The 23,461-nt window shown below is 47.9% G+C and overlaps 1 protein-coding gene and 1 pseudogene across 1 annotated transcript in view; both read left to right on the top strand.

The window, feature by feature from the left end:
* The window catches only part of LOC137623198 (disks large-associated protein 5-like), a 156,422-nt gene that overhangs the window by 3,862 nt on the left and 129,099 nt on the right, over window positions 1-23,461 (top strand). The gene's annotated exons all lie outside the window — the stretch shown is intronic.
* Window positions 22,285-22,403, top strand: LOC137623900 (5S ribosomal RNA; annotated as a pseudogene).

Genomic DNA, 23,461 nt, shown 5'->3' with positions numbered 1-23,461 from the left:
CTTTTTGATATGGTGTTCAATGCAGCAACATTAGAGTAAACAGCATGATAGTGAGAGATATCAACGAGGGACAAAGCTGATCCCATAAACAATATCTAAGTTGTACATATCTAGTTTATTCTTATTATTTTTACCACATATTATGAACGAGCCATCAAAGAGACACTTTTACCTACAAAAGATAACCTTACAGAAAAAGAGCAACCAAGAATGATGAAAACAAAACAAGAATAAGAAAGGCATTAGCTCAAATAGTAACAAAAAAGGGATGCAATCGAAGATTTAAGAAAAAGAGATGAAATCAAGAAAAATAAAGGGAAAATCCCAAAGAAAGGCATCATGAGAGATAAAAACAAAACAAATAATGTAAATACAAAGCAACCAAATATTTCTCATTATTTTAAGAAAAATGTGTGCAAATGCTAAAGTGAATATATAAAATCTAAATTGACCAAGGTAATTAATAGTGATCATTCAAACTACTTGGATAATCCTGATAGTGAATCAAAATGAATTTAATTCATTTTGGAAGAGCGCCTCTCCATATAAAGAAGCCTCAGTTGTAGGAAAATGGTATGTGGTAATTTATAAAGATAAGGAGCGTCCATTATTTTGCATTGGTAGAGCAACAAAATGGTGTTTAGAGGAAGAAGGAGGCAAAGTGACCCACCTTGAGTTAAATAGCTTGAAACCACATATCATCATCATCTGCTCCTACGCCTATTGACGCAAAGGGCCTTGGTTAGATTTCGCCATTCGTCTCTATCTTGAGCTTTTAAATCAATACTTCTTCATTCAACATCTACTTCGTGCTTCATAGTCCTCAGCCATGTAGGACTGGGTCTTCCAACTCTTCTAATGCCTTGTGGAGCCTGGTTGAAAGTTTGGTGAACTAATCTCTTGAAGAGAGCGAAGAGCATGCCTAAACTATCTCCGTCTACCCCTCACCATGATCTCATCCACATATGGCACTTGAGTGATCTCTCTTATAGTTTCATTTCTAATCCTGTCCTGCCATTTAACTCCCAATATTCTTCTTATGGCTTTGTTCTCAAATCTATAAAATCTGTTGGATATTGTTTCATTGCTATACCACGACTCATATCCAAATAGTAACACCGACCTCACTAAACTGATATATAGCCAGACTTTTATATGTAATTTCCGGCGATTTGATTTCCAGATCTTACTTAACCTAGCCATTGTCTGATTTGCTTTTTTCAATCTTTCATTGAACTCAAATTCTTAATCCCTGTATTAGATACCATAGTTCCTCAATATTTAAATGGTTCCACCTCATTAAACCTTTTTCCTTCCAGTGATATTTCATCTTCCATTGCATGTTCCATTCTCCTCTTCCCTGTCTTTCTTCTATTTATCTTGACCTATGGTGTTCTGCTAATAAGGACAGCGTCATCAGCATACTCTAGGTCAGCTAATTTCCTGTTACCAATCCAGTCTAATCCTTCTCCAACATCCTCAACTGTTCTTTGCATTACAAAATGCATGAGGAGGATAAAGAACATAGTAAGTGTGATGCCTCTCTGTAATTATTGCAATCAGTCAGATCTCCTTATTTTTGCCGTTTTCACCAACACTCCTAGCTCCCATTCATCAGGCTTTGCCTCTTCATGCCATATTCTACAAAATAATCTTGTAAGTAATCTGGGAGTCACTTCATTTTCGGCCAATATCATCTTAGAAGTTATTCCATCGTAACCAGAGACTTCCCATCTCTTCGAGTTTTTCTAAAAGATAGGTTCGACTTCAAACACACTGAATTCATTGATGGGCACATAAAGGTCTTCACCCGCTTCAGGTATATCAATCAAATTATTCCCTTTATATCTCCTATTCATGACCCCACTGAAGTGTTCCATCCAACGTTACCTTTCTTCATCTTCTGTTGTTATAACAGCTCCATCTCTCTTTCTGATGGTTATAAGCTGCTGCTTCTTTGCTCCCGTAGAGATTTCTATAATAATTCTATGTACAATTCTTATACCATAGTCACTCTCTGAATCCATAGCTTTGTCAAACTCATCTGCTTTCCTGTCTAAATATTCTCTCCAGTCATTTCTGGCTTTCTTTTGACCTCACTATCAATACTGGAATGCTTAGCATGCTCTACCTTGCAATTTCCATTACTTCCTCAAAAACTTTTAACAATCAACTTGTATCTTTGTCTCCTTTTTATAGTATCCCAAGTAACATTCGTTAATTGTTTGCTATTTTAAAGTCTCTTAAGACTGCAAATCGATTCCTACATTAAATTGCAAAGATTTCTGTCCTCATCCTGTAGAATCTTAGTTGTATCAAACCTAGGTATTTTATCTACATTTCTGTTGGGTGCTTTCAGTTTTAATTTCAGTGTAGCAAGAGGAGCTAGCGGTCACTACCAATATTTGCACCTCTATAGCTTCTTAAGAGTGCTCCTTCTCTCTTAATCAATGGCTATATGATCTATTTGATTTTTGTAACTGCCACATGATGAAGCCCATGTTTATTTGTGGATGTCCTTGTGCTGGAAAAAGAATATCTCTAATAACAAGATTGTTTATTGAACAAAAACTTATAATGTGCCCCATTTTCATTTGCAACTTCGCCAAGACCCTCAACACCCATCTCATTCTCTATACTTCGATTATTCCTTCCAACTTCAGCATTAAAGTCACCAATAACAATTTTCATATATCTCTCTCTGAGATCTCATCTGTTACACTCAGCAATTCTTTATAGTATTCATCTTTCCTGTCTTCAGGGAAATCATTTGTTGGTGCATAGTTAACTATAATTCTCATATTGCACTGCTTTGATTTAAACTTTGCAAGTGACCATCTGTTATATACAGCTCTACATTCCAGTAATGACTTTTCTGCTCCTGATGTCGTCATTCCTACGCCTTCTCTTCCAACTACATCTGTTCTTCCTGAGTAGATATATGTATTGCCTTGGTGTGAGTTCTTTACCAATCCCTTTACATGTTTCATTTAGGGCTAAGAAATCCAATCTATATTTCATATATTCATTCTCTACTTCCTGTAACTTCCAAATCTGATTCATCTGTCTAACATTCCAATTACCAATTTTCAATTTTTCTTTAGTATTTATAAACCGGGAGATTCTTAGCACCCTGTAACGCCCGGGACTGGGGGCCATTCTTTCATTTTTGCTTTTCAAAGAATGACTAAATCCATAGAGGATTTATTGGTTAGAGTCATCAAAGGACAGCCAGTTCCTTTTGATGCGCAGTGCCTAACTAAGGCAAGTGATCCCTGCCGGTCCATACTAATTCCACTAAGGTCATCCGCCAGGCCTCAGGAGTAGAGGAGTATCCATAGCACCAAACGGATACATACCTTTTTCAAATCACAGATGTAATTAAAGGTCCTTTATTTATGGAACCCAGGCCTTAACGAAAATGGCTAGTGCCATCTATAAAAGAACAGAGGTACTGTAGTTTTTAGAGCATTCAGTTGAATTAAATAGACAAGTCTTATATTCAGGCATTTATTTTGTTACGTGTATGGCTATAATATATACAGTATTGAATTGTTCACTTTCATTTCAGGTTTTGTATTGTACATATTTTTTCATTAGTAATAGGTTTGATTAATATTTTCTTTGAAAAAAAAACCTTTCTATTTTTCCGTTTTTTATAAATCAATATCTTTTCCCTTGAAGAGAATGGTTAAAAATATTTTCAAATAACTATCATTTACCTATATTTTTGGTTAAAATTATTAAGAAAATATATAAATGCATATAAGAATAATATAGAAGATAAGAAAATAACAAAATCTATTACTTAACATTACTATTACTTAACTTAACATTAAGAATTAGTTGTTTTTTTAATTTAAGTGTCCAAAATTGCCTCACCATTTTTCGAGGTGAGGCAAAATTGGACACTAGATATTCCAGATTTTTTCATCAATTTTTTATTTGTTCCATAACCGAAATACAAACCACGCTATTTACAAAGGGTTACCTTTTAGCGTAGCTGAAATGGCGAGCCATTAGAATTTAACGAGGGTGTATTACCCCCCGCGCTAGTTAGCGGGGGGAGGGGGGGGGGTTAGGGGAGTGGTAGCTAGCTACCCCTCCTCCCCCTCACACACAGGTGAATCCTCACTTTCACTTTTGGCTCGGACTGTGACAGACGTCTCTGTCTTGGTCCTCTCTTGGCAGCCATTGTTTGTTTTGTCTTTACTTAATAGCTTACTTTTCATTTACTCAATATATATGTCAACATGTTTTCATGTTTGTATACATATTTGAGTATAGAAATCAGTAAGTTTCCGTTTGCAGCCTACAACTCCTTTTTCTCGATCTTCCGCCTTGGTGCAAATGAACAGCAGTCTGATCTCGTCTTCCGACGGGCAACGGTCTTCCCGACGGACAACGGTCTTCCCGACGGACAGCGGTCTTCCGACGGACATCAGTCTCCCGGCGGACAACGATCCCTTCGGGGCAAAGGGTTGCCTCCTATGGGGTTTCTTCCCTTGCGTGTCAGGGTTTCCCTGCGCGCCCTTCTGCTGTGTTCTCTCCTGCTCCTGCTCAGTGTTAACGCACAGGCGCTCTTCTGCTCATCAGCGCTCTCCTGTTTGTCAGCGCTTTCATGATGATCATCCCTGCTGTTCCTGTTGGTTCCTGTTACGCGCCCTGTGCGCCCACGTTCGCCCTCGCGATCTAGAACTTCGGTTCAGGTCGGGGTCAAGGACTCTTCTTCTATACGCAGGCTTCCACGCGTAGCCTTCTGCTCGTCAGCGATCATCAGCTCGTCAGCGATCATCAGCTCGCCAGCGATCATCAGCTCGCCAGCGATCATCAGCTCGCCAGCGATCATCAGCTCGCCAGCGATCACCTGTCTCTCGGCGATCTCCGGTTTGCCCACGTGTGTTACAGCCGGCACGCCAACGTTCTCCAACTCTTATGAAGGAACATGGTTCGCCAGCTACTAGCTCACCTGCGCATGCTGATCGCCATCGCGCGTTCCTCAACTGCGGATGCTGATCGCCATCGCGCGACCCTCAACTGCGGATGCTGATCGCCATCGCGCGACCCTCAACTGCGGATGCTGATCGCCATCGCGCGACCCTCAACTGCGGATGCTGATCGCCATCGCGCGACCCTCAACTGCGGATGCTGATCGCCATCGCGCGACCCTCAACTGCGGATGCTGATCGCCATCGCGCGACCCTCAACTGCGGATGCTGATCGCCATCGCGCGACCCTCAACTGCGGATGCTGATCGCCATCGCGCGACCCTCAACTGCGGATGCTGATCGCCATCGCGCGACCCTCAACTGTGGATGCTGATCGCCATCGCGCGACCCTCAACTGCGGATGCTGATCGCCATCGCGCGACCCTCAACTGCGGATGCTGATCGCCATCGCGCGACCGCACACCTGCGGATGCTGATCACCATCGCGCTACCCTGCACATGCTGATAGCCATCGCGCGATCACCCACCTGCAGAGGCTGCTCGTCATCGCGCAACCGCCCATCTGCGCATGCTGATCACCATCACGCGATCGCCCTCCTGCACATGCTGCTCACGATCGCTCACCTTCGCATATTGCTCGCCAACGCACGATCGCTCACCTACACATGCTGCTCGACCATCGCGTCGTCATAACACAACGCGCCATTGCCAACCTGCGCGTTAGCGCTCACCAGCTCACCACCGATCGCTTGTTGATCCATATCGCCAGCGGTCTTCCAAGCCCACGCAGCAGCGCGTTTTCTCGCCATCGCGCTAACGCTTGCGTTCGCCGCCTCGGACTCGCGCTCATCCACCTGCCCACCCTCACGACCGCTCGCCTGCGTGACCGCTCGCCCGCGCGACCGCTTGCCTGTGCGCCCGCGCGCCCACACGCCCACGTTCATGCACCTCTACGCTCATGCGCATCTGCGCCCATGCTCTCCAATGTTCGCCCACGCGCGAACCAACGGTTTTCCATCACGCGGACGGATGGTGTTCCGTCGCGCGAACCTACAGTGTTTCTTCGCACAAACGTCGGCTTATTTCTTGCAGTATCCATTGCTCGTCTATGGGTTATCGCTCGCCGACCACCAGCTCTCGCCCTTCCTACGGCCCGAGGTTTGGTTCAAGGAAGCTACAGGAAGAGCATGGGTACTTTCCTCCGCTCGAGCTCAGGCACCTTGGCCTTTCGTCGTTAAGTATCTAACTTGCGGACAAGCTCGATGTTATACCATCTGGACGTGCTGACTGAGGGCTTCCTTCGGGTGTCTCATCTGTGGAGGTCGACGACCTCAGACACCCTTCCATCCTTGAGAAGAGTTTCTTTGTGCCCAAGGACAGAGACTTTGACAGCGGCTGTGCGGAGGAAATCGACTTCCGTTTTCACTCCTCCAAGGCGCTTTCTTCCAGACTGCAGGGCTCCAGCGCCCATTTCTTTCAATCACGTCGGCCTAAGTTATCGGCTTCGACAACTGGGACAAGGTGTCCAATTGCAGTTTCCTCCTGTCGGGAACAGATGGCACGGGAGACTGCCCCGGGGGGGCATAGTCCTAAAAGGAGTTCACGAACTCTAGGATTGCAGGTTTTTCTCTGGGAGGATGCTTAAGGTTACTCATCCGAATGACAGCTTCCCGATGCCCATTCCCGCACAATCTCTGTGATCAGCCAAGGATATCGCGCCTGCCGTCTCTGTCAGCGAATTCAGTGTCTCTGAACCTCTATGCCATAGCGTCAGCAGAGTTGCCCGGTTGGGCAGAATGATCCATACCTTAGGCGAAGGTCTTCCTTAGGATCATCGACGGTTTCACCCCCGGCCTCCTCAGTCGATCCTTTCTTGTAAGAAAGGATCTGAGAGGGGATGTCCTTAGTCGACCTCTCAGCCCTGATCAAGTTTGTCGAACAAACTTCGGCCAGAGTAGACCAGCAGAATCGATCAGACTGGTAACGAGGCGACAGGACTCCTTAAACCCTGGATCGGAAGGACGGCTACTTTCAGTTTCCATTCCTTCCATCTTCCAGGGTGCTCGTCGAATTCAGCCTAGACTGCAAGTATTCCTGCTTATGATGCAGTGTGGCTATCCCACCGTGGCATAGCAGGTTTGTTTCCCCCAGAAAACTCTCCCTGCCTTCCTCTTGGCCGCTCAGGTGCAGGCTTCCGCCTCCTCTGCTGTTTGGAGGGCTGGTCAACTCCGGTAGGCTCGGGTTCGACCTTCTTCAGCGCCGGGACAAGCTTCCGGATGCTTACCATGAGTGTGGGCTCATGGTATTTTGCTTGGAGCCTTCTCTTCCTCTGCCTCAACATCTGGAGTATCTGGCCATGATATTGAGTCAACGGCCTTACCACGTTGGAAACCCCGCTTCTCGTCCGTCCAGCGAGGTTAAGCAACGTCGGTACTTGGATGGGTGACCACCTGGGGACGCCAGATTCTGTTACCACATCCTCCTAGCCTTCCTTTCGGTTGACTGTGGCAAGACTGAGGAGAGTCGCAGTACCTGTTCTCAGTCAAGCAGAGCTTTCAGCCCTACCTTGGAACGTTTCCTAGTTCTCCTTTCCTCATTGACCCGTCTATAGTCCGAACAGTCGCCTCAGGATAAGGTCCATGTGGGGCGATCCAAGTTCCGGTGGCTTCAGGCAATGTTTAACCGGACTCCCTGGCCCTATGGGACCAGCGGAACTATTAGACCTGCAATGGGTGTTGACCTATGGAGCCTCTTGATGGTAGTGGATATTCTCGTCCTTTCCCCACATTCTTGATGCTGTTCTCGGACTTGTCAAAGGAAAGGGGGGGGGGGCATGTTCCGGTCCAGGCCTATGGTCAAGACCTGAAGGATACCTCTCCAGCATTCAGGCAGGCTTAGGGGCCTTAGTCTAGCCCCTCTACAGATCCTATCCTGCCGAGTCGCCCCGTTGCGCGTCGACTTCATGATTCTGGCGTATTCTAACCAGAAGGGGACGCATTTTCACACCTTCACATCTTGCAGTAGAGGTACCGGGATGATTGAGATTCTCTCAATACCACCATCGGCTCTTTCATTCCAGGCAGGGGAATGTTCTCTCAGACTATCCGAGCAGAGCCTTGTAGAGAGAGTGTACCTGGGGGTCTTTGACCTTGGGTAACCAGCAAGTACTGGTCTGGGGACCTGATCGCGACAGCTTGGAACCTCAAGCTTCCGCTATTCTTCCCCCCAGTCTCAGACCCCGAGACTCTGGCAAGATGCATTCCGGTGATGGTGGGACAACTTCGACGCCTGCGTCTTCCCTCCTTTTTGTCTGTGGACAATGGGTCTCAACAAGACCAGGTTGTCTGTCAACCTTTCAATGGGAGAGCTCCACTGGGACTATGCGCAGAACGGTTTCTGGACCCTCTGCTTCCCCTGACGGAACTCCCGGGAGAGCTTCTCCCACGGCGCAGACTACTCAAGCAACCACACTGCGACATCTCTCCCGAACCGGGGCGTCGCTTCGGCTCCATGCCTGGAGACACTACGCTTCCTCCTCAAGAAGAGACAACCCGCTACAGTCGCGGTACGGAGGTCGCGTCATCTGCGATAGTCATCCACAGGGGTCTCCCAGGCAAAGTGAAGAGTCTAAGGTGGTTGGTGCCGTGGGAGATATACCTCCTCCCTTGAGGCCTCTTCTCCAGCAATAACGGTCTTTTTGCCTTTCGGCGGGAGGAAACTCCTTTCCGCTCTCGGCAATGAAGCCTGTCGCTCAGCCTTTCCCTGACCTTCAGGCTTAAAGGAATAACTTTTTCCTGCCCGCTGGATCTATCCTCGCTCATGCGAAGCTACGATCGTCCCTGCCCTAGTCGGAGGAAGACTTCCAACTTGGAGCATGGCTCGGACTTTTAATCCTTTAAGAGATCTTCTCAAGACCCTTTACGACAGGCCTCGAATTGTATTCCGCCTTGGGTCTCCTGCTCACTCTGGCCACGGCCAGTGTGTAAGCAATCTTCTTGGTCTCTTACTACTCCCCCTTTCTAAGGAAGAGGGGAAGGCAACATTCAGGCTCGCTCCTGAGTTGTTGGCTAGACTCAGAATCTGGGGGTCCGGGCCCTTCGGTCCGATTCATTCAAGATTTCGAGTCTCCATTCTGTATTTGATGTCCCAAGACCTTCTCTTTCTTGCCAGTAAAGGAATCGAGAGGTTGGTGCTGGGAACAGCTGCAGTTTGTCCTCAGTTGCAGCCGATTTGGGAGCACAAGGAGGACATGGGGGGAGAGTCACCAGTATACCGCTTCAGCCCGGACTCAAGGACATTCATCTCGACCTGTCTCCAGACCCTCCCCCGTCACGTCGCCCTACAGCAACGTCCCTCGCCGAGTAATACTACTCTGTGACGCAGGTGCTACAAGCTGGAGTCTGGAAGCATCTAATGACCTTCGCAGCCCGCTTCCTGCAGGGCGTGACCCACAGGAGTCTCAATACGTTTTCTATCGCTCTGTGGTGGCTACACAACAGCTGGTCTAACCTCAGGCTCCTTTTTGGACAGGTAGCAGAAGGTTGAGGGCATTGTTATCAGGTTTTAGTCTGCATGAACGAAAGAACTATGTCTGGCCCTTTCTTCTTTCTTCATCATCCCCTCTACGGGGAAGCAGCATCCTGGGTCTCTGCATAGCTGACCTCGAACCTCTGCAGGTAAACCATGCTTCCTTGTGTTCCGAGTATTGAGTCAATACTGTCGCGTCCCCCATACCCTGACGAGGTGGTATTTGGAACGTCCTAACCCAGAGTTCCTTCTGGAACTCCAGGTCAACTGCCTAGGACGGGTCACACTTCTTCCTTCACACACTAGCTTACGTAGGCCACAGGGTTCCTTGCGGAGCAAGGAACTTGTGAGGTGCAGGGACTCCTTTTCTCGAGTGCGACTCACTCGGATTCTGAGTCCCCGGGTAAAGCCAAAGCCAGTATGGCTGGGGACTTTCCACCCTTCCTAAGGGGTAAGTCACCCAATGTAGCCTAAATAGCGTGGTTTGTATTTCGGTTACGGAACAAATGACAAATTCAAAGATAATTTGTATTTTTCCTAACCATACAAACCTTAGCTATTTACATATATTTGCTCGCCAGCCCTGTCCCCCAAGACAAGTCCTACCTCTAAGTGAAAGTGAGGATTCACCTGTGTGAGAGTGGGATGAGGGGTAGCTAGCTACCACTCCCCTACCCCCCCCCCGCTAACTAGCGCGGGGGTAATACACCCTTGTTAAATTCTAATGGCTCGCCATTTCAGCTACGCTAAAAGGTAACCCTTTGTAAATAGCTAAGGTTTGTATGGTTAGGAAAAATACAAATTATCTTCGAATTTGTCATTTTAAACCTTCCTTTAGTATCATCTAATAATTTTTTTTAGAAATAATTTCTAGTATTATTTTTGAGAAGCCCTAAAATGAAGGCGAGGCAATTATTGGACACCCATATTCAACAATTTTTTTTAGTGGTATTTAATACTTTTTCAAAACCAAGCATACTAATATTTATAAAGTAGAAGGTTGAGCAATTTCTAATAGCATAGTTTTTGAAAATTATAAATAATTTTAGAGATATTGCAGCTGTCCAATTTTTGCCTCACTTGTCCAAAATTGCCTCTGTCCAAAATTGCCTTACCCTACTATATTCCCATAAGAATACACTGTAGTTTGTATAATTCGTTCCACACCCGAAAAACCTATTTGTTCCGTAACCGAAATACAAACCACGCTATTTACATTGGGTTTACCTTTTAGCGTAGCTGAAATGGCGAGCCATTAGAAATTAACGAGGGTGTATTACCCCCGCACTAGTTAGGGGGGGGGGTAGGGGAGTGGTAGCTAGCTACCCCTCTCCCCCCCTCACACACCGGTGAATGTTCCACTTTTACTTTTGGCTCGGACATGGACAGACGTCTCTGTCTTTGTCCTCGCTTGGCAGCCATTGTTTGTTTTGTCTTTACTTAATCACTTACTTTTCTTTTACTCAATATATATGTAAAAATTTTCTCATTTTTATGTATATATTTGAGTATAGAAATCAGTAAGTTTCCTTTTCAGAGTTTGTGCTTGTGTGTGTAGTGTACGATATCTCTGTGGAGCCCTCGGCAGTTTAGGCCACCATGGTGTAATTTCATGGGTCGCGATCGAGTTTGACTTCGGTCTTTCTCTCTCTCTCTCTCTCTTGAGGTCGTTCACCCTTTTACTACGTTACTACGCCTTTTGTAGCTTCCTTCCCGTGTGGGGGGGTTGCTACGCCGTACGTTTTGTCTCAATTAGTTTATGAATAATTGTTTTTAAATATTGAACTTAGCCGGTGAATATATAAATAGCTGACGTCTCCGTCGGTCGACAGATTCCAAAAACTCGCGAGCGATCGCCATGAAGGATGCCGGGTGTGCCCACCAGCGCCGACTATCGGCCAGATACCGCATATACTTCTCAACCAAACCAGTTTTTCTTTGTCGGTGTTAAGGACAACACTGATTCCGCTCGCGCTTGACCTCGAGTTTTCTACCGATTGGTGAAGTACTTGGTTTTGGTCTTATTGCTTTCGCCGTGTTGGATTATTCTATACTATCTTTAAAAGAAATGCTTTTGAAAGGAGAGGAAAAGTTTTTGCCCTTGCTTTTTTAATCTCGCTCTGGTTTTTCCATAGAGAAGAGATGGCCGACCCTTCCCTCGGTGTACGGAAGTGTGTTAAAGGCTTTTAGTAATTATTTTATCACTTTATAAATTATTGTTGATATTTATAGATTTACCTCCATATATTTTATATCTCACCCGCCTTTATTAGGCCTCTTCAATTAGCTTTCCATTTATACTAAACATCGAAATAAATTTTATGTTTTTGTTTGCATGCGGCCTTTACCTATTCTTTGTAGGCGGTCCTAACTTGGAAAACGAAGTTAAACAACGTTGAGCCCATTCAACTTTTATTTTTGTTTAGATTAAAACAGTTGCTCTGTAAGAGTGATGAGATGAATATTTTTAGAAAATATTTTAAGAAATTTATTCTTTGAATAGTCGTCGTGCTGTTTTTCAAAGATGAACTAACGTTTGGTTTATTTATGCTACGTAGTTTGCGCTCTATCGTTACGATAGAGAAAGAGAGAATCACGGTTTCACTTTGCAGAAAGAGTAAATCGATTTTGACGTTTTGTTCATTCTTCTTTCAAACTGAAGTTTTTTAGATACTAATTTAAAGGAACATGTTAATTTTCAATTTCTGAGTCCTTTCAGTTTTTCCCTATAGTCAAATAACCTGTTATTGACGAAGGGTGAGTGGGCCATTCTCTTGTGAGTGACAAGAGAGAGAGAGAGAGAGAGAGAGAGAGAGAGAGAGAGAGAGAGAGAGAGAGAGAGAGAGAGAGAGAAAAAGAGAGAACGATCCGATCTTTATTCTTATCCCAAGTCTCTGTACAAGGAGTTTGGGAGCGAGTAACGTTCTCGCTTCAGTTTTTTACTCTCGTCCCAAGTCTCTGTACGGGGAGAGAGGATAAAACGTTTTAGTTTTTATTTTCGTCCCAAGGCACTTTACAGTGAGAGATTGAAAACGTAGTCCTTAGTGAACTAGTGTTTAGTCTCATCCCCAGTTACTGATCTTTTTAACTTTATATATTTCCGTTTTATTCGATATATATGTATATGTTTATTGATTTTTGCATGTGTGTTTCATTTTGTACTAATGTGCTTACATTATACGACTCATTTCGCAATTCTAACCTTTTGATTTAAGGGAGAATTGCGTGCTTTAGGTAGAAATCAGTTTTATTCATGTCTAATGTGAAATTATTAAAAATTGTGATATCAGTGAAGTAAGTGCAAAAAACATGTTCTGTGTTGCGGAGGGTTCGTTTGTTCGTGCTTGTCAATTGCCTAGTCCGAGACCTCTTTCAGGCTCCCCTGCACCAGGGAGAAGGAATGTCGTAGGACCTAAGGGAGTGAGGAATGTAAACCAACGAACAGACGTTCCCTCAAAGGTATCAGACGTTGCTCGTCAAGCACGTCCTTGCCATAAGACAGGAGAGACGAAGTTTCTCCTCGTCTTCGATGATTCGTCTCTTTAAAAGCCTGGGCGTAAAGTTTCGAGACGTTTGAAACGTTTATTGGTTCCTTCAGAACAAGTTCAACGTCTTAGCTGTAGTCATCATAAGAGTCCCGTTCATAGCGATGACGTTCATGTACAGACGTTTCTGCCACAGACTCGACGTGACGTTGAGCAGTAGACACAACGTGACATCGAGTGTCAGTCACCGTAGTCACGATATAGCATCGATCAGCAGTCACCGCTGTTACTACGTGACGTTTGAACGTCAGCCACCGCAGTCACAGGTTGATCCGAAGTTAAGTGTTTTGCAAGATATACTGTTAAAGCTTTCTTCTTTAATAGAAGCTTTCGATCCTGTTCCTGTGCGAAAGGATCCTTTGCTTTTTGTACGTCACGGTTCTGGGATACGTGATTCGGGTCTTCAACCTTCTAGACGAGCTTTGTTACGCCACGCTGACGTTATCCCTAGTGACAGCTTTGCTGTTTAACGAGATGCGGGGCATAAATCTCGATGTAACTTTGATCGCTTTGAACGTCAGCCACCGCAGTCACAGCGTGACGTTGAGCTGCAGACACCGCAGACACGACGTGACGTTGAGCGGTAGACACCGTAGACATGACGTGACGTCGAGGGTCAGTCTCGTAGTCACGATATAGCATCGAACAGCAGTCACCGCTGTTACTACGGGACGTTTGAACGTCAGTTACTTCTGTCACGACGTGTAGTAGAATAACATTCTCTGCAGTCACAACGTGACATCGACCCTCCAACTTTAACTTCTGTTCATATACAAGGTGTCAGGCTTTTCCTTCACGTCATTCTGAATATAAATCTCCTTCTCGCAAGACTTTAGATTTATCAGATGATGTGCCTTCTGAAGAAGTTGATGACCCCCTTTCAACTAATGTACCTTTGGGGAGTCATTCAGAAGAGGAGTAACCTAGGGTGGTCCAACAATCCCTTGTTTTTTAATTATGAATTTCTTTAGTGAAATTTTGTCCTACTCGTTTTGTAACGGCTGCTCCGCCGTCTAAGTTTACTCTTGGCATGACTTTCTTCGACTCCTACATTTACGAAGTCAGTTCTCTCTTGTTCTTCCAAGAGGGCCATGCTCTTACTGGGAGACTGGTTGGAATCCAGGAGAAGTTTAGGAAAGTCTGCTTTTGCTTTTCCTCCTTCTTAATTAGCTTCTTGCTCGGGCGTCTGGTGTGACACAGGAGAAGCTCGAGGAGAAGTTCTCGGCTTGGGAGTACCTGCCTCTGCCCAGGGAGACTTCTTAAGCCTAGTGGACTCTCCTCGTCGTCTAGCCATGAGACGCTCCAAGATTTTATGGTCTGCTTCAGAGCTAGACCATCTCCTGTTAGGAGTTTTTTCGAGCGTTTGAAGTTTTTTATTTGTTGGATTGGTCACTGGGAGCCTTAAGTAAGAAGGTCTCTCCAGTTGTCAATGTATTGCTGTACAATTATGTCATGCATGAACAAGGCTATCAGGGATGGCTCCAATGATCTGGCAGCCACGTTCACTGCAGGAACAAGGCTATCAGGGATGGCTCCAATGATCTGGCAGCCACGGGGTATTTGGAAATTTCCAACCCTTAACCCCCAGGGGGTTATTTTTTTCCCAGCACATTTTGCAGTATATTTTCTTTAAATTGCTCTAACAGCCTTAATTTTTGTCATAGAAAGGTCAGGTTGGTCTCATTCTCTTGGAAAATGCCTGAATTTTCTCAAAAAATTATCAAAAAATATGAAAAACAAATTTTTATAGCATTTTTTTGCAAGGACGTACCGGTACGTCCATGGGGGTAAAGGGATGGCTTTTGTGAAACGTACCAGTACGTCCTTTGGGGGTAAAAGGGTTAAGATGTAAGTGCGCTCAATGTGTTCATTGTCAAGACAAAGTTCACGATGAAGACTACCAAATCTGTCTTGGCAGCAGTAAGGGAAGGCGACTGGATGGTCTCTTTCGACCTTCAGGATGCATACTTCTACATCCTGATTCATCCAAACTTTTAACAACATCTGAGGTTTGTGGACGGGAAAGTAATGTACCAATTTCGAGCACTGTGCTTCGGCCTCATTCCTGCTCCTCTTGTTTTTACAAGGCCCTTGCAAAATGTAGCAAGCTTTCTACATTTTTTGAGGATTCAGAGCCTCCCTTTATTTTGACGACTGGCTAATCAGGGCGTCGTCATTAAATCGCTGTCTGGAGAGCCTCTAATGGACATTAGACCTAACCAAGGAGCTAGGTCTCATAGTGAACGTAGAGAAGTCGTAACTTACAGTACTCCATCCCAGACTATTCTTTATTTGGGAATGGAGATACAGTGTCGGATTTTTCGGGCCTTTTCGTCTCCCACAAGAATGGAACAAGCTCTGTTAAAAGTCCTTCACTTGCAAGAGAAAAACAGTTGCTTTGTAAGAGTTTGAACGAGCCTCGTGGGAACTCTTTCATCGCTGGAGTAGTTTATCTCTCGGGGGAGACTCAACCTTTGCCCTCTCCAATTTCACCTAAACCATTGGAACAAGGAGAAGGGCTTAGAGAGTATCTCTTTCCCAATCTCCAACTCAGTCTAGACATGTCTGCCTTGGTGGGACAGCAACATCAGACTTCGAGAAGGTCTTTCTCTTGCGATCAAGAACCCAAACCATGTGTTGTATTCAGATGCATTGGATTTGGGTTAGGGAGCTCCACTGGACAGTCTGGAATGCTCGGGTCTTTGGTCCACGGATCAGAAGGAACTCCATTTAAGGCAAGTAACATCTCTCTTTTGGCGAGATTTGTGCAAGGAAAAATGAATGTCTTGGCGGACTGCCTCAGCAGAAGAGGACAAGTCATCTCCATGGAGTGGACGTTGCATAAGACTGTGTGCGAGAAGCTATGGATGACATGGGGTCAACCCACCATAGATCTTTTTGCGACTTCACTGACAAAGAGGCTCTCGACTTACTGCTTTCCAGTTCCAGATCCAGAGGCAGCCCACATAGAGTGGTTCACAGAGGTACTTCTATGGCTGGTAGACGTTCCAAGAAGTCAGCCGTTACGGATGGATCTCTTGCGACAGCCTCACGTAAAGAGATTTCATCAAAGCCTCCCTACGCTTCGTCTAACTGCCTTCAGCCTATTGAAAGACTCTCTTGAGCTCGAGGGTTTTCGAAGGAGGCAGCTAGAGCAATCGCTAGGGCTAGAAGATCCTCTACCATCAGGATCTATCAGTCGAAATGGGAGGTATTTAGAGACTGGTGCAAGTCCTCCTCTATTTCCTCTTCCAAGTGCATCTGTAGCGCAGATTGCGGATTTTCTGCTTTATCTGAGAAACGGTCGCTCCCTCTCTGCATCCACCATTAAAGGCTACAGAAGCATGTTAGCTTCTGTTTTCAGGCATAAGGGTTTGGATCTTTCTAATAACAAAGATCTCCAAGACCTGCTTAAGTCTTTCGAGACTTCCAAGGAGCGTCATATTTCGACTCCTGCTTGGAACTTGGACGTGGTCCTACAGTTCCTTATGTCAGACAGGTTTGAACCATTAAATTCAGCCTCCCTGAAGGATCTTACCCTCAAGACACTTTTTTTGGTGAGCTTGGCTTCGGCTAAAAGGGTTAATGAGATACATGCTTTTAGCAAGAACATCGGCTTCTCCGCTAATAAAGCAGTATGCGCTCTTCAACTTGATTTTTTGGCCAAGAATGAACTTCCGTCTCGTCCTTGGCCTAAATCATTTGAAATCCCCAGTCTTTCTGAGATTGTGGGGAATGAAGTTGAAAGAGTGCTGTGCCCCGTTAGAGCTCTTAAATTTGGTTTATCCAGAACTAAACCGCGACGAGGTTGTTCAGAGGCTTTATGGTGCGCCGTTAAAAAGCCCTCTTTGCCCATGTCTAAGAATGCGTGGTCTTATTTTATTAGACTTGATTCGGGAGGCACACTCTCATTTAAGTGAAAAGGATCATAATTTACTTAAAGTCAAGGCTCATGAAGTTAGAGGGATAGCAACTTCTGTAGCGTTTAAGCAAAATAGATCCATTAAAAGTATTATGGACGCGACCTTTTGGAGAGGCAAGTCGGTTTTCGCTTCATATTACTTGAAAGATGTCCAGACTCTTTATGAGGACTGCTACACACTGGGACCATTCGTAGCAGCGAGTGCAGTAGTGGGTGAAGGCTCTACCACTACATTCCCTTAATCCCAATATCCTTTTAATCTACTCTTGAAATTTTTAATCTTATTTTGGGTTGTACTGGAGACTTAAGAAGTCTTTCGCAATCTTTTTGATTTGGCGGGTGGTCAAAATATTGCTTCTTGAGAGCGCCCAGATTAAGGGTGTGGATGAGGTCCTGTTATAGGGGTGTTCACCCTGGATATAGCAGCTCCTTGGAGTCTTTCAGCATCCTAAGAGGATCGCTGGGCTTCGTGAGGATAGCGGACTAATGAGGCAGAGTAATTATCAGAGTCAGCTTCCTTACCAGGTACCTATACTTAAGTTTGTTTTTTGAATAGTTGTCAAAAACTCTTGAGCATATACGCCTTTATTGTTTTAATACTGGTCTCTACCCACCACCATGGGTGTGAATCAGCTATTTATATATTCACCGGCTAAGTTTAATATTTAAAAATGATATTTTCATTATAAAATAAATTTTTGAATATACTTACCCGGTGAATATATAATATTAAAGGCCCTCCCTTCCTCCCTGATAGAGACCCTACGGACTGAGAAAAACTGGTTTGGTTGAGAAGTATATGCGGTATCTGGCCGATAGTCGGAGCTGGTGGGCACACCCGGCATCCTTCATGGCGATCGCTCGCGAGTTTTTGGAATCTGTCGACCGACGGAGACGTCAGCTATTTATATATTCACCGGGTAAGTATATTCAAAAATTTATTTCATAATGAAAATATCATATTTGTTGATTTTTCAGCTTTGTAGAATGATTCCTTTCGGGGTTTTCGTTCTTTCTTTAGTGTTCATTCATTTTTAAATTACATAATTACATAGTTACATAATTATAATTTTAATTCTGTGTTGGTTACAGCTCTCCTTCCGTGAGTGTAAGTGGTTGTGAGGGCACGTGCCTGTTGTGTAATTCTTGTTTTCCTTTCCCTCGGGATTCCTCTTCGGAGCCTTCCCGGGGGAATGAACGTGTACTAATGATTTTTGTTTTATTTTTTTACAGTTACCGATCTAGTTCATTTCTGTAGTGTGAGCTGTCTTGTTGAGGCCTGGGGATTCGGCTGTTGCTGTCTCCCCTATGGATCTTCGTCAGGGGCGTGTTTCCTTCTTCTGGAAGTACTCCCGTGACGATTGACAGTTCTCCAGTTCATTTTAGAACTCTCAGGAGGCTCGCCTCCTTGGGTGGGTAACTTTCCTTCCGAGGGAAGTTTTTCCTGTCTAGGCTTGAGTTTTTCCCCTTTTGGGAGGTTCTTCTCTTGCCTTTTTTTCGTGCGACTATGCTCTTGGTGCTGAGCGGTCGCACCTGCAGTTTCGCTCAAGGGGCTGGGCAACTGCAGGAGCCCCTCTTGGGAGGATTGCTCCTTTTAGGTCACTGGCTGACCAGTCTCTTCTACGAAGTGTTTTTCTTTCGTTCGCGAGAGAGTACACTCATAGAGACTCCTCTTCGGAGGATTCTTCTGCTGTTGCTGTTGGCCTCCTTCGCCGTAAGGCTCACCGTCCGCCTCGTCGTAAGGGCCTCCCATCAACCTATAAGGGTGCTAAGAGGCGCCTTTTTGAATCTCCGTATGCAGCCTACAACTCCTTCTTGATCTTCCGCCCCTGGTGCAGATGGACAGCAGCCTGACCTCGTCTTCCGACGGGCAACGGTCTTCCCGACGGACAACGGTCTTCCGACGTACATCAGTCTCCCGGCGGACAGACAACTGTCTTCCGACGGACATCAGTCTTCCGACGGACAACGATCCCTTCGGGGCAAAGGGTTGTCTCCCACGGGGGTTCTTCCCTTGTGTGTCAGGGTTCCCCTGCGGGCCTTCTGCTGTGTTCTTTCCTGCTCAGTGTTAGCGCACAGGCGCTCTCCTGCTCCTGCTCAGTGTTAGCGCACAGGCGCTCTCTTGCTCATCAGTGCTTTCCTGATCCCTAGCGCTCTCCTATTTGCCAGCGCTCTCATGAAGATCATCTCTGCTGTTCCTGTTGGTTCCTTTTACGCACCCTGTGCGCCCACGTTCGCCCTCGCGATCAAAGAACTTCGGTTCAGGTCTTGGACAAGGACTCTTCTTCTACGCACAGGCTTCTACGCGTTGCCTTCTGCTCGCCAGCGATCTCCAGCTCGCCAGCGACCATAGACGCGTTAACGTTCGCCTGCTCGTCAGCGATCTCCTACGCGTCAATGATCGCCATCTATCTGCCACGCGTGTCAGTTCCCCTGGACATCATCAGTAGCGATCTAGCGCTCGCCTGCTGTGGACCACGATCTCCGGTAGCTGAGTCTTGCCGTAGATCTTCCTCCTGCTCGCCAGCGCTCACCTTTACTTCTGTCCTTCTGTGCGCCAGCTTTCTTCAATCGCCAGCGCACATCTGCGCGCCCTTTTCTGCCACGCACCAATGGGCGCCAACGGTTTTCTGACCATCTAGGATCGCCTGATTAACAGCTTGCTTCAGCGCTCACCTTCCTGATGCACCTGCGCGCCTTCTGTTAGCGCGAAGCGCGCTAACCATCACTAGTCTCACTCGCGTTGGCAATCGCCTACGCGCCCGCGCGATTCTTCACCTGCGCGCTAGCGTTTTGTTAACGCACCATCGCTCGCCAACGTGCCGTCTCTTGCCGACGCGCCATCGCTAGCCAACGCGCCTTCACTCTCCTACGGGCTATCGCTCGCCAGAACGCGCCATCGCCCGCCTAGGCGTCATCGGTCTCCCGACCGCCTGCGCTCACCCGCGCGCCCACGTGCCTGCGCGTCCACACGCCCTCGAGACCGCACGACCACTTGCCTGCACGCCTACGCTCATGCGCGACCGCGCACATGCTCTCCAATGTTCGCCCGCGCGCGAACCAACGGTATACCATCGCGCGGACGGACTGTGTTCTGTCGCGCGGACAGACGGTGTTCCGTCGCGCGTACCGGCGGTGTTCCGTTGCGCGTACCGGCGGTGTTCCGTCGCGCGGACCGGCGGTTTCCGTCGCGCGGACCGGCGGTGCTCCGTCGCGCGGACCGGCGGTGCTCCGGCGCGCGTACCGGCGGTGTTCCGTCGCGCGGACCGGCGGTTTCCGTCGCGCGGACCGGCGGTGCTCCGTCGCGCGGACCGGCGGTGCTCCGGCGCGCGGACCGGCGGTGCTCCGGCGCGCGGACCGGCGGTGCTCCGGCGCGCGGACCGGCGGTGCTCCTGCCCGCGGACCGGCGGTGCTCCGGCGCGCGGACCGGCGGTGCTCCGGCCCGCGGACCGGCGGTGCTCCGGCCCGCGGACCGATCGGTGCTGCGGCGCCCGGACCGATCGGTGCTCCGTCGCGTGGACCGATCGGTGCTCCGTCGCGCGAACGTCGGCTTAATTCTTGCAGTATCCATTGCTCACCTATGGGTTATCGCTCGCTGACCACCAGCTCTCGCCCTTCCTACCACGCTCGCCGACCACCAGCTCTCGCCCTTCCTACCACGCTTGCCTCCTGCGCACCTTCGTTTGCGTTCCTGCGTTCCTGCGTGCCCGCGCATGTGCGCTTCCACGTTCGCCCACGCGCAAACCATTGATTTACCATCGCGCGAGCGCCAGGGCGATTGCGACCGCGATTCCCGTTGGGGTTTCGCAGCATGGCCAGCCTGGCGAGTCTTCTTGAGCGTATTTCCAGAACACGGTCTCACCCCGTAAACGCAGAGCATGGCACATGCAAGAGCAGGAAGAATCTTCAGGGAGGTCTGAGCAACATTCTTCTTTCCAGAACCTGGGTTAGCCCTTCCCCGTCATTCCCTGGAAGGGTTATTGGCGAGGGCTTTCCGTTCGAGATTTCTCCATCGGCCAAGGGGTGACTGGTTTACCCCTTCCTCTTCTCCATCTCGTGAAAGGGGCTTACCAGGTCCTTTCCCTCCTCGGTTGCTGCCCGAGGTTTTTGTTCAAGTAAGCTACAGGAAGGTCATGAGTACTTTCCTCCTCTCGGGCTCAAGCACCTTGGCGTTTCGTTGTCAAGTTTCGAACTTGCGGGCAAGCTCGATGTTGGACTATCTGGACGCAATGACCGAGGGCTTCCTTTCGGGTGTCTCGTCCGTGGATGTCGACAACCTCAGACACCCTTCCATCCTTGGGAAGAGTTTGTTTGTGCCCAAGGACAGAGACATAGACAGCGGTTGTGCGGAGGAAGTCTACTTCCGTTTTCACTCCAACAAGGCGCTTTCTTCCAGACCCTGCAGGGCTCCAACGCCTCTTTCTTTCAGCCACGTCGGCCTAAGTTATCGGACCGGCTACGACAACTGAGACAAGGTGTCCAATAGCAGTCCCCTCCTGTCAGGAACAGGTGGCACGGGAGGCTCTCCCGGGGGGGCATAGTCCTAGAGGGAGCGGCAGAGTTCACGAACTCTAGGATTGGCACCCCCCCTTGCAGGTTTCACGCTGGGAAGATGCCTAAGGTTACTCATCCGGATGACAGCTTCCCGATGCCGATTCCTGCACGATCTCCGTGATTAGCCAAGGATATCGCGCCTGCCGTCTCTGTCAGCGAATTCAGTGTCTCTGAACCTCTATGCCATAGGATCGGCAAGAGTTTGCCCGTTTGGGCAGAATGATCCATGCCTTAGGAGAAGGTCTTCCATAGGATCGTCAACGGCTTCACCCCCCGGCTTCTTCTGTCGATCCTTTCTCGTAAGGGAGTATCTGAGACGGGAATTCCGTAGTCGACCTCTCAGCTCTGATCAAGTTTGTCGAACAAACTTCGTCCAGCATGGAACAGCTGAATTGATCAGACAGGTAACGAGGCGACAGGACTCCTTAGGCCCTGGATCGGAAGGACGGGTACTTTCAGTTTCCATCCCATCCATCTTCCAGGAAGCTCGTGGAATTCAGCCTAGACTACAGGTATTCCTGCTTAAGATGCAGTGTGGCGATCCCGCCGTGGCATCGCAGGTTTTTCCCCAGAGAACTCTCCCTGCTTTCCTCATGGCCGCTCAGGTGCAGGCTTCCGCCTCCTTCGCCTTTTGGAGGTCTGGTCAACTCCGGTAGGCTCGCGTTCGACCTTCTTCAGCGCCGGGACAAGCTTCCGGATGCTTACCATGAGTGGGGGTTCATGGTATTTTGCTAGGAGCCTTCTCTTCTTCTGCCTCAACATCTGGAGTATCTAGCCATGATATTGAGTCAACGGCCTTACCACGTTGGAAACACCGCTTCTCGTCCGATCAGCGAAGTCAAGCAACGTTGGGTCTGGTCGGTACTTGGATGGGTGACTGCCTGGGGACGCCAGATTCTGTTGCCGCCTCCTCCGAGCCTTCCCTTCAGTTGACTTTGGCAAGGCTGAGGAGAGTCGCAGTACCTGTTCTCAGTCAAGCAGAGCTTTCAGCCCTACCTTGGAACGTTTCCTAGGTCTCTTTTCCTCATTGGCCCGTCTAATGTTCCGAACGGTCGCCTCAGGATAAGTTCCCTGTGGGGCGGCCCAAGTTCCGGTGGTTTCAAAGCAATGATTAACTGGACTTTCTGGCCCCTATGGGACCAGCGGAACGATTAGACCTGCAATAGGTGTTGACCTATGGAACCTCTTGATGGGAGTGGATATTCTCGTCCTTTCCCCACATTCTTGATGCTGTTCTCGGACTCGTCAAAGAAAAGGGGGGGGGGGGGGGGCGCGCATGTTCCGGTCCAGGCCTATGGTCAGGACCTGAAGGATACCTCTCCATCATTCAGGCAGGCTTAGGGGCCGTAGTCTGGCCCCTCTACAGATCCTGCAGCTCCTGCCGAGTCGCTCTGTGCGCGACGACTTCATGGTACTGGCGTGTTCTATCCAGCAAGGGACGCATTTTCATACCTTCGCATCTTGCAGTAGAGATACTGAGATGATTTGAGATCCTCTCAATACCATCATCGGCTCTCTCATTCCGGGCAGAGGAATGTTCTCTCCGACTATCCGAGCAGAGCCTCGTAGAGAGAGAGTGCCTGGGGGTCTTTGGCCTTGAGTAACCAGCAAGTCCTGGCCTGGGGGACCTGATCGCGACAGCTTGGAACCTCAAGCTTCCGCTGTTCTTCCCCCCCAGTCTCAGACCCAGAGACTCTGGCAAGATGCATTCCGGTGATGGTGGGACAACATCGACGCCTGCGTCTTCCCTCCTTTGTTGTCTGTTGAGAATGGGTCTCAACAAGACCAGGTTGTCTGTCAACCTTTCAATGGCCCTGAGAGCTCCACTGGGACTATACGCAGAACGATTTCCAGACCCTCTGCTTCCCCTGACGGAACTCTCGGGAGAGCTTCTCCCACGGCACAGGCTACTCAAACAACCACACTGCAACATTTTTCACGGGCCGGGGCGTCGCTTCGGCTTC

The sequence above is a fragment of the Palaemon carinicauda genome, chromosome 30 (assembly GCF_036898095.1).
Source record: "Palaemon carinicauda isolate YSFRI2023 chromosome 30, ASM3689809v2, whole genome shotgun sequence".
Classification (NCBI taxonomy): domain Eukaryota; kingdom Metazoa; phylum Arthropoda; class Malacostraca; order Decapoda; family Palaemonidae; genus Palaemon; species Palaemon carinicauda.
Note: the sequence above shows the minus strand (reverse complement) of the source record. Positions and strands in the feature narration are given on the sequence as shown.